This window comes from Carlito syrichta, unplaced genomic scaffold (genome assembly GCF_000164805.1).
Source record: "Carlito syrichta isolate Samal-C Ts95f unplaced genomic scaffold, Tarsius_syrichta-2.0.1 Scaffold316250, whole genome shotgun sequence".
NCBI lineage: Eukaryota > Metazoa > Chordata > Mammalia > Primates > Tarsiidae > Carlito > Carlito syrichta.
In genome coordinates, this window is record NW_007260346.1 from 187,905 (window position 1) to 199,592 (window position 11,688).

An 11,688-nucleotide genomic window follows, 5' to 3' on the forward strand; every position below is an offset into this window, starting at 1 on the left:
TTTTTTGTTTTATACCCTTTTTCCCCAAACAACCAGCCATTTATAATGTACCATACAAGATATTTTCCTATACAATTATTTCTCTTTCCTTTATTCTTTTTTACTAAAAACGTACCTCATACCAACAATCTTTTTTACATTTTTCCTAACCTTAGAGCTCCAACCAAAGCAGTAAGTTTATAATCAGTGGAAGGGCTTAGATAGGATGCAACATAGAACTATTAGGGAAATCCAAAGTTAAACAAAAGGCACTCAAAAAGTATAATGGTGAGAGCAAAGAATAATGTGAGTTTTAATTTTGTATATAATGTCCTTTTCCAATAATGGAGCTGAACACGGCACAACAAGGAAGGAGTGTTGGAACATTTTATATCCCAGAACACATGGAAGCAACAGTGCAACTATATACACACAAAGGCATGAGCTTAATTTCAGTTATAATTTAAATTCTGGCATAAAGGAGATGAGAATTTATGTCTCCCTGGCCTCAAGCTTTCACATGAGGTCTTACATGGTTTCCACCTTTCTCTGGAGAGGAAGAAAGATTTACATAATGCTTGAATTTGGGCAAAACACATTAAATGTGCTTACTTGGCTCGGTGTCTCTTGTTTGAAAAGATGTGTCTGCACACAGTGATTTGTATCCAGGTCTGCTGTCACCTGTGTAGCATGCAGCTTACTCTTGGGATGGGCATGAAGCGTGTATTTTCTCCACAGACAAGCATGTGGGTAAGTGCCTAATCTGGGATGAAGCGTTCAGAAGCACATCATGGCTGCTCCTCTGAACCACATTCTCCCATTAATTATGGTGAGTCAATAATAAGCCTAGAAGGCTAATTCCACCTGCCTAACCCCTCTATTCTGAAACTGGAAAGGGCAGTGGAGTGTCATTCAATGCTACTGCACCACAGCATCTATTGTATTTTGATCTATTGATGATGGCCACGTTACTTATAAAGTAAGTTAGCATCTTTGTGTAGTTATGATTTGCCTTTCTCTGATGATTAGTGAAGCTGAGAATTTTTCTTTGGAAAGCAGGATTTATTGAGAAGACAGAAAACTCCCACAGTGGAAGGGGATCCGAAAGGGTTGCCCAAGCATTTTTTCTGTATCTGTTGGCTGCTCGATGTCTTCTTTTGAGAAATGTCAATTCATGTCTTCTGCCCATTTCTTTAATAGGGTTTCCCCCCTTTTGGCTCATTTCTGGATATAGGTCTTTATCACATACACAGTTCACAATTTTTTCCCCATCTGCCAGTAGTCTCCTGCTCTCTTGTTTCTTTTGCTGTGCAAAAGATTTTCAGTTTTATGGTGCCCCATTTGTTTATCTTATCTTTTATGATATACACACTTTTGGGGTTATGATCAAGAACTGGTTGCGTACTCCAATGTACATAAGGGAGTCTCCTGAATTTTCTTCTGAAATCGTTATAGCTTGATGTTTCACATTTGGACCTATGATTCACTTAGAGTTGATTTTTATATATGGTGATAGGTGGGGGTCCTGTTTCATTCTTCTGCATGCAGTCAGCAACTTTTTCCAGCACCATTTGCTGAATAAGGTTTCCTCTCCCCAGTGGTTGTTGCTGATGGCTTTGTCACTGCTGGTTGGAATGCAAGCTACTTCATACTCTATGGGAAATAGTGTGTAGTATCTCAGGAAACTAGAAATTGATCTTCCATATAATCTGCAATCCCCCTCCTGGGAATAACCCAGAGGAGCACAAATTGTTCTACAAAAAAGATACCTGACACACACATGTTAATTGCTACACTATTAACAATTCAAAAGCATGGAATCAGCATTATGCCTACTGAAAGTAAACTGGATAAAAAAAGAAAGCGGTACATATACACAATGGAATACTATGCAGTCACAAAATGAACACCATCATGGGCTTCTCAGCAAATTGAATGGAATTAGAAACAATTATTCTTACTGATCTATCACAGAAACAAAGAACCGAATACTACATGTTCTCACTTATAAGTGGAACCTGAACTTTACTCACAATAGCACAAGAAAGGGATTGGCAGTTTTGGAACACTGCCAAGGGAGGAAGGAAAGGGGGGCACATGACAACATAAAGCGTACCTGATTATAAACCTTAGAATGTGGGGACCAGCTGGAGGCCCAAAGTTCACCTGTACATGGATGACTTATGTACCTAATCCTGACTTGTACCCCACATCTTTAAAATAACCTAAACTATTAAAAAATATGATAAGGCTATTCCCAGTACTTTTATTAGTAAATAAAAAACAATTTTCTTCTCCCTTGATTTAATAAGCTTGCTGTACAGTCTATAAAAAAATACCCACATTACAGGGAGAGAGTTAGAAGATTGTGGAAAAAGAAATACAGTGGAATCAATATCATAGCAAAGCCCAAAAAATATAAATATAAAGTTCACTAATACAACTATAATTTTTTGATAGGCTACTGTTAAATTATACCTGAAATTACAGGTTGGAAAATAATACTGCATTTTCTTTTTTGAGACCAACTTGACAAATACGTGTATACCACTGAAGCACATATTTATAGTTAATATACTCTCAATAGCTATTGTTATTTTAAAATTAAAATTTGATGTGATTTTTTTAAAAACACTCAAATGTAATTTAACACAAGTGTGCCCATATAAACTACAGCGTCTCAAGGTCAAATTATAAATAGGTTATAATAGGTGGCTCAGCCTGTAATCCCAGCACTTTGGGAGGCCAAGTTGAGTGGATTGCCTGAGTCCATGGGTTCAAGACCAGCCTGGGCAAATGGCGAGACTTCATCTCTACAATAAATCAAAAAATTATCCAGTCCTCTTTTGATGGGCAGCACATTTTGTTCCATGTTCTTGCTATTGTGAACAATGCTGCAATAAACATACATGTGCAGGTATCTTTTTTATAGAGTGATTTAGTGCTTCTGGGCATATCCCCAGTAGGGAGATTGTGGGGTCATATGGAAGGTTGACTTTTCAAACTTTTAGGAATCGCCACACTGATTTCCACAGAGGCTGTACTAGTTTACACTCCCACCAACAATGTAGGAGTGTTCTCTTTTTGCCGCATCCTCTCCAGCATCTGCTATTTTTTCAGTTATTGATGATGGCCATTCTAATTGGGCACACCTCATCAACAAGGGGACCTGCACAATGAATATTTGTATACCTAACCCTGAATTGTACCTCACAATTTAAAAAAATTAGCCAGGTGTGATTCCAGCTACTTGGAAGGCTGAGGCAGAAGCATCGCCAGAGCCCAGCAGGTCAATGCTGCTGCCATGAGCATGCCATGCACTCCAACCTGGGCAACACAATGAGACTCCAACTCAAAAAAAAAAATCAAGAATGATTCACTATAAAAATGAGTCTTCCAGCTTATAAAACATTTTTAAACATTTACTGAGTGACTCTTATGTATCATGCATTGTGTAAGGCACACAAGCACTAAATAATTCTTGAACATAAAAAATTTTAAACCAAATAAGTTTTGTCTTTTATAAAATTAGAAGATATATTTAATATTTCAGATATCAGAAAATATTCTTTGTGTGAAGAAATCTAACCACTGATGTATGTGTTCAGGTAATTTTAATTTTTTGGTCTATAATAACACAATGGAATACAGAACCAATAAAACTATAAAATTACTTCTGATACATAGGAAAATAAGCATCCCAGAATTAAACTAGAATGTAAAAACTGAAAGGAAAGATTAACAAAACATGTATATAGCAATCTAGGGTAGTAAACTGGCATTAAGTGACAGGACTAAACATGTCATGGTGAGAGATGCATTAAATGCTCAACGTTATGAACACAGAAAAAAATGCTTAGTAAGATACAACTTTGCGGTAGTCACAATGTTAAATAGTCCACAACGTTAAAGCATTGCAAATAAAGGAGATGGATAAACAAATTCAGTATCAATGCTATCTCAAACAATTTTTAAATGTAGGAATGGAATTTGTCTCTAACATTTTACTTTCTAGAAGCATAGCTAAAAATCTCAAAATGTCTTACTTACTTTGTAATGCTCCATCCAAAAAGCTACCTTTTCTATCATTCTACATGGTATGTTATCACTTCTCATACTGTTATTTCATGTTTTCCTGGTAGACATAATTGAATTCCTACTTACTCTAGAAGGCACCTTCTTTCTGCAACTTGAAGCATTTTGTAATCAACAACTACCAAGGACTTTTTCAATGCATTTTTCAGTGATTATTGAGACATATTTTTGTATCTCAATAGAATTGTGCTTTTTTCATCTTTTATTGAATCTAACATAATTTGATAAACCTATGACTCACAAAGAAACCATGTAGACTACATTAAGTTCAAAATAAAGAATTTTTCAACTTATCTATAAATACTAAAAGTAAACATCCCTTTCTCAAAAAACTATACTTAGGGGAAAATATTTCTTCAAAAATCTTTCCTTGTATCACAACTGCATTTAAGCTCTCTTTCATAATTATTTTGTAAAACAGCAGATACAATGTCTCATTTTTCTGGTAAGACCTAATGAGGACATTTTATAGTTGCATCATGCTTAACAAATTACAGAAGTATTTAACAATTATTTTCTCTTTGTACACAGCAGTAACATTTAATGACTCTAAAGCATTTAGACCCTGATCATTGCATTTCATCAAAAAGTAAAACAAAACTAAGGTCACAAAATGATGGAAAACTATCAGGTAGAATCTGTTATTTTATGTATCAAAGCAAGCATTTTATTTGTTCCATTTTAAGCTGTTTGGCTGCAATACTGTCCAAGAAACAGACTAGCTCTTCTACGATTTTTTAGGATGTGAAGCCATGGGAAGAAACAAGGTTGAATGTGGGCCTATGCTGTCTTGCTCTACATTAAAAAGATCATGAACTTATCATCAAAACTACAAGTCAATGTGCATTGACTGAAATGGATATTTTAATAACCATGAAACACAAAGAATAATAGTTGTTATTCACGTTTTTTGTATTTCTTGTCAGAGACAGAGTTTCACTATGTTGCCCATGCAAGAGTGCAGTGACTAGTCATAGGCAAGTCATATCTCACTACAATCTTGAATTCCTGGGCTCAAAGCGAGTCTCCTGTCTCACCCTCTTAAGATTCTACAACTACAGGAGCAGACTAGTGTGCCAAATTATTTGGTTTTTTATTTTGGGTATTTTATTTTATTTTGAGTCAGGGTCTCACTTTGTTGTCCAGACTGGAATGTAGTGGCAAAATCATGGCTCCCTGTAGCCTCGAACTCCTGGATTCCAGTGATCCTCCCCATTCAGTCACTCTGGTAGCTGGACCTATTGACACACATTGCACCCAGCTGCTTTTTTTGTTTTGTTTTGTTTTGAGAGATTGGGTCTTGCTATGTCACCCAGGCAGGTCTCCCACTCCTGTCATCAAGCAATCCTCTCTTGAACACTCAAAGTGCTGGGATTACAGGCATAAGCTACTATACCCAGCTGACTGTGGCCAATTTTTAAAAATTTCCCGCAGTTGAAAACTAGTCAGATGCCAGAAAAATATCTTAAACTGGGTCAAGGATAGTTGGACTATATTTTTTCCCTACCAAGTTTACAATGGGTATAGCTTTTCATTTTGGGGTTCATTTTGGAATTTCCAACAATGGATCCTTACTATGATTGAAAGGTTCTTGTTACAACTCTGAGGCGATGGAGAGCCTATATGGCTTTACATTAATATTAAGTAGGAAGTATATCAGTGATTCTGTTTGGTTACAATAACTATTAAAAGACACTTGATATTATTGCCATCTTAGTTAATGATCATTCAGGTGCTGGTAAGATAAAGACACATATGTGAACTTCATTTTGAAAATTCAAATAGTTGCTTGATTTAACTATTTAAAAACTGTTGGGGGGCAAAATATAAAATTAAAAACTATCATGCAATGCCCAACAAGATACATTTTACCAAAATTAAAATAAGAATACTATAGAAAAGAATGCTGTAAAGATTAATCTCTATGTAAGAAAATCATGACCAGGTGTGGTGGCTCTGCCTGTAACACTAGCACTCTGGGAGGATGAGAAGGCAGTATTGCTTGAGCCCAGGATTTCAGAACCAACCTAGGCAGTGTGCAGGACCCTTTCTCTGCAAAAAAAAATTTTTTTTAATTATCTGGGCATGGTGGCTCATGCCAGTAGTCCCAGGTATCTGGCAGCAGAGGCAGAAATATCACCTGAGCCCAAGAAGTTGAGGCTGCAGTGAGTCATGATTTTGTCTCTATGCACGTGTCCAGTGACAGAATAAGTGAAACTTTTAACTTAAATAAGAAATGAATCCTTTTAGTGTTATATTTAATTCATATGGAGTATCTATCTTGGATTTTTTTGAATGGCAAGCACCCATATTGGTAAAATGTTTGGATGTCAATTATATGCTTGTGATTAGGGCTGGAAAACTTGAATTGCTGCAGAGAACTTTTACAAGTGTTCGGAGCCACAGCCAAAAAAATCAGTTAGGAAGTAAACCAAGGCACCTTTAGATATTGGGTAATAATACACAAGTTCTAAAATCTAATTCAAGTGCAGTTTCCAGAGAAATTTAAAATGTATCAGGTTATTGATATTCATTGAATAAAGTTAACAAATACGTGACTCCTAAAAATGACAACTCCAGGGACTTCAAAAAAACTGTAAAATTGTTTTCTGTTTTGAATAACATAGCTAATTATGACCTTTAGCTAATGTGCAAAAGTCAATGAAACAACTCAGTGTTAACCAAAGTAAAAAGAATGATATCAAATATCTGAAAGCCAAAGGAAAAAAGTTTCAGAACTAACCATGGCCCAGTTGCTCTCAATGCTATTATTTAAAGTCTGCAGGAAGGTCTCTGTCGAGATCCAAAACACTGTTAACATTTCCAGCACTAGGTGACTCCAGGACTGGCCTTGGAGTATGACTGGAAATTGAAGATGTGGTCTGTTGTTTTTCTACCATAATATTGGAATGGAGCTTTTGTAGTCTGTCATGAGTTCTGTGAAGATTGCAAAAGACAACAGCTTAGTACTTCATTTTTCCTTAAATAATACCCAAATGACTTGCATTTTTAGTAAGCTACCATAAAAGTCAATGGAATTTTCCACTGAAGAGTGTTTTATTACAAAAGCGATGTCATATCATGTCTACTGTAAGCAATTAAATTGGAAAAATTGTTCGCAAGTGTACATATATTTCTACGGAGATTTCTAACAAACGAAAAATTCAAACAAAGTTGGGAAGGGACAAAAATAACTATCAATTATGTATTGCTGAACACATGACACTTTCTGTCTTGTAGAATGACTGTAGTTATTAGATTCTTGAGGATACCAATAGACATACTCATACATAAAGGGTGAGTTATGTAAGATGATGAATATGGTAATTTACTTGAAATAATAACCATTTCACTGTGTATAAACATGCCAATGCATGTTGTACTCCTTAAATATATAATAAAAAACTAAAACTAGAAATCAGCTACAAGTACTTGCATTTAGTAAACAAGTTCAGAGGTCTGTTTTTTCTTACTAAAGACATGGGGTACACAGCGTGATCGTGAAGAACGTCCGGAACATCGATTCCTCCGAGGGTGGGGAGAAAGACGGCCACAACCCCACGGACAATGGTTTGCACAGTGGGTTTCTCACAGCCTCCTCCCTGGACAGCTACGGGAAAGATGGTGCGAAGTTCCTGAAGGGAGACGTGCCTGCCTCCGAAGTGACTCTCAAAGACTTGGTGTTCAGCCAGTTCAGCTCCATCTCCAGCGCCGAAGAGTTTGATGACGATGAGAAGATCGAGGTGGACGAACCCCAGATAAGGAGGACGTGCGCTCCAGCTTCAGAACCAACGTGTTGGCGTGTTCGGCTCCCCAGCAGGACTATGAGAAGCTGACGGCACGTGGAGGGGAAGACTCTAGTAAATCCGGACTCTCTATCTCGGGCAATGTGGATCAAACCAAAGTCGTTAGAGAGAAACAGAAGCCAATTCTATAAACCTGAGTGTTTATGGGCCTTTTAAAGTCAGGAACTAGCAGAGGATAAATTGAAGGAAAGCTCTGAAAAGTGCTTGAAAACAGAGTCCTGGATGGGAAGCTGAGCTCGGAGAAGGACACCGGCCTCGCGGGCGTCGCGCCGTCCAAGACAAAGTTGTCCTCCAAGCTCTCGTCGTGCATAGCTGCCATTGCGGCGCTCAGCGCCACGAAGGCGGCTTCTGACTCCTGCAAAGAACCGGTGGTGGCCAGCTCGAGAGAATCCTCCCCATTACCCAAAGAAGCGAACGACAGTCCCAGAGCCGCGGACAAGTCCCCCGAATCCCAGAGTCTCATCGATGGGACCAAGAAAGCATCCCTGGAGCCACCAGACAGTCCCCGAAGCATTTCAAGCGAGAACAGCAGCAAGGGGTCCCCATCCTCTCCTGCAGGGTCCACACCAGCCATCCCCAAGGTCCGCATAAAAACCATCAAGACGTCTTCTGGGGAGATCAAGCGAACGGTGACCCGGGTGTTGCCAGAAGTGGATCTCGACTCTGGGAAGAAGCCTTCCGAGCAGACGGCGTCCGGGATGGCCTCTGTGACGTCGCTTCTGTCGTCGCCAGCCTCGGACACCGTCCTTTCCTCTTCCCCCGGGAGCCTCTCCAGTCAGCGGTCATGACCAACGCGGTGTCTCCTGCAGAGCTGACCCCCAAACAGGTCACCATCAAGCCTGTGGCTACCGCTTTCCTCCCCGTGTCTGCCGTGAAGACGGCAGGATCCCAGGTCATTAATCTGAAGCTCGCTAACAACACCACGGTGAAAGCCACGGTCATCTCTGCTGCCTCTGTCCAGAGCGCCAGCAGTGCCATCATTAAAGCCACCAACGCCATCCAGCAGCAGACTGTCTGGTGCCGGCGTCCAGCCTGGCCAATGCCAAACTCGTGCCAAAGACTGTGCACCTTGCCAACCTTAACCTTCTGCCTCAGGGTGCCCAGGCCACCTCTGAACTCTGCCAAGTGCTCACCAAACCTCAGCAGCAAATCAAGCAGGCAGTAATCACTGCAGCCGCCTTGCAGCCCCCCAAAAACGTGTCTGGAGTCCAGGTGGTTTCGTCCTTGCAGAGTTCTGTGGTGGAAGCTTTCAACAAGGTGCTGAGCAGTGTCAATCCAGTTCCAGTTTACATCCCAAACCTCAGTCCTCCCGCCAATGCAGGGATCACATTACCGATGCGTGGGTACAAGTGCTTGGAGTGCGGGGACTCCTTGCCGGAAAAGAGCCTGACCCAGCACTACGACAGACATAGCATGCGCATCGAAGTAATGTGCAACCATTGCACAAAGAACCTCGTTTTTTACAACAAATGCAGCCTCCTTTCCCATGCCCATGGGCATAAGGAAAAAGGGGTGGTGATGCAATGCTCCTACTTAATTTTAAAGCCAGTCCCAGCAGATCAGATGATTGTCTCTCCGTCAAGCAATAGTTCCGCTTCTTCTTCCATCAAGCAATAGTTCCACTTCTTCTTCCACTCTCCAGAGCCCCGTGGGAGCCGGCACACACGCTGTCACCAAAATTCAGTCTGGCATAACTGGGACAGTCATATCGGCTCCTTCCAGCACCCCCATCACCCCAGCCATGCCCCTGGATGAAGACCCCTCCAAGCTCTGTAGACATAGTCTAAAATGTTTGGAGTGTAATGAATTCTTCCAGGACGAGACGTCGCTGGCCACACATTTCCAGGAGGCTGCAGATGCAAGCAGACAAAAGACTTGCACTATCTGCTAGATGCTGCTTCCTAACCAGTGCAGTTATGCATCACACCAGAGAATCCATCAGCACAAATCTCCCTACACCTGCCCTGAGTGTGGGGTCATTTGCTGGTCGGTGCACTTCCAGACCCACGTCACCAAGAACTGTCTGCACTACACACTGAGAGTTTGTTATCAATGTGTACATTGCAACGTTGTGTACTCTGATGTGGCTGCTCTGAAGTCTTACATTCAAGGTTCTCACTGTGAAGTCTTCTATAAGTGTCCTATTTGTCCAATGGCATTTAAGTCTGCCCCCAGCACACATTCCCATGCCTACACACAGCATCCTGGCAGCAAGATAGGAGAACCAAAAATAATATGTGTTCCATGTGCGACACTGTGTTCACCCTGCAAACCTTGCTGTATCACCACTTTGATCAACACATTGAAAACCAGAAGGTGTCTGTTTTCAAGTGTCCAGACTGTTCTCTCGTATATGCACAGAAGCAACTTATGATGGACCATATCAAGTCTATGCATGGAACATTGAAAAGTATTGAAGGACCTCCAAACTTGGGTATCAATTTGCCTTTGAGCATTAAGCCGGCAACTCGGAATTCAGCAAATCAGAACAAAGAGGACACCAAATCTATGAATGGGAAGGAGAAGTTGGAAAAGAAGTCTCCATCTCCTGTGAAGAAATCAATGGAACCCAAGAAGGTGGCCAGTCCTGGGTGGACGTGTTGGGAACGTGACCGCCTGTTCACGCAAAGAGATGTGTACATATCCCACATGAGGAAGGAGCACGGGAAGCAAATGAAGAAGCACCCCTGCCACCAGTGTGACAAGTCTTTCAGCTCATCCCACAGCCTCTGCCGGCACAACCGGATCAAGCACAAAGGCATCAGGAAAGTGCACTGCCCGAACTCCAGGTGGCCCTTCACGAAGCTGCTGATGTTGGAGAAGCACATCCAGCTGATGCACAGCATCAAGGACCCCGATGTGAAGGAACTGACAGACACCACCCATGAGGAGGAGGTGGAGATCAAGGACGACGTCAAGGTTCCTGGCCCCAAGAGGAAGCTTGAAGAACCCTCCCAGAGTTCAGGCCCCCTGAGGGGCGATCACTCAGCTGCTGAAGAAGCTGAAGATCAACGTTTTCAAGGTCCACAAGTGCGCCGTGTGTGGCTTTACCACCGAGCACTTACTGCATTTCCACAAACACATCCCTCAGTACAAGTCCGACGGCTCCTCCTACCAGTGCCGGGAGTGCAGCCTCTGCTACACATCCCACGTCTCCCTGTCCAGGCACCTCTTCATCGTGCACAAGCTGAAGGAGCCACTGCCCGTGTCCAAGCAGAACGGGGCCAGGGAAGATGGCCAGCAGGAGAACAAGCCCAGCCACGAGGACGAGCCCCCTGACGGCGCCTTGTCAGACAGAAAGTGCAAAGTGTGCACAAAAACTTTTGAAACTGAAGCTGCCTTAAATACTCACATGCGGACACACAGCATGGCCTTCATTAAATCCAAAAGAATGAGTTCAGCTGAGAAATAGCCACAGATATGCCATCAGGAAAATCTCTGTCCACATTGGAATAAAAGACACCTTTTTGTTACAGAGAGTTTGCAGTATAATAGAGTTACCAGGACTGTCTAGGCTGTTGCAATATATCCTCTTTTCACGTCCCTTCTTCACCTCGTCCTGTATATCCTCGATAAGTATGAAAACAGTATTTGAGTTTAAAAGCGTTTGTATATATTTAAAGAATAACTTTTTATACTCTTTGTTACATGTTTGTATCAGTATTTAGTGGAAAACGTTTTGAGTTTTTTGGGGGTTCGAATTTTTCTTTTTGTATTGTTTCTTTAAAACAGAGTTCTTAGTAACAGGGGCAGTTCCAGAATTCAAATTACCATTTTGTATGTTACGAATTTGAATGGGTTAACGAAT

At 41.1% G+C, this 11,688-nt stretch overlaps 1 pseudogene across 1 annotated transcript in view; it reads left to right on the forward strand.

Moving 5' to 3' along the window:
* LOC103276569 overlaps positions 1-11,483 on the forward strand; it is a 44,419-nt pseudogene extending 32,936 nt beyond the window's left edge. Inside the window, exons 2-3 of the transcript XR_505376.1 lie at positions 7,553-9,457; positions 9,492-11,483. The product of XR_505376.1 is annotated as a zinc finger protein 532 pseudogene (transcript). The remainder of the gene's footprint in view (positions 1-7,552; positions 9,458-9,491) is intronic.
* The last annotated feature ends 205 nt before the right edge of the window (positions 11,484-11,688 follow it).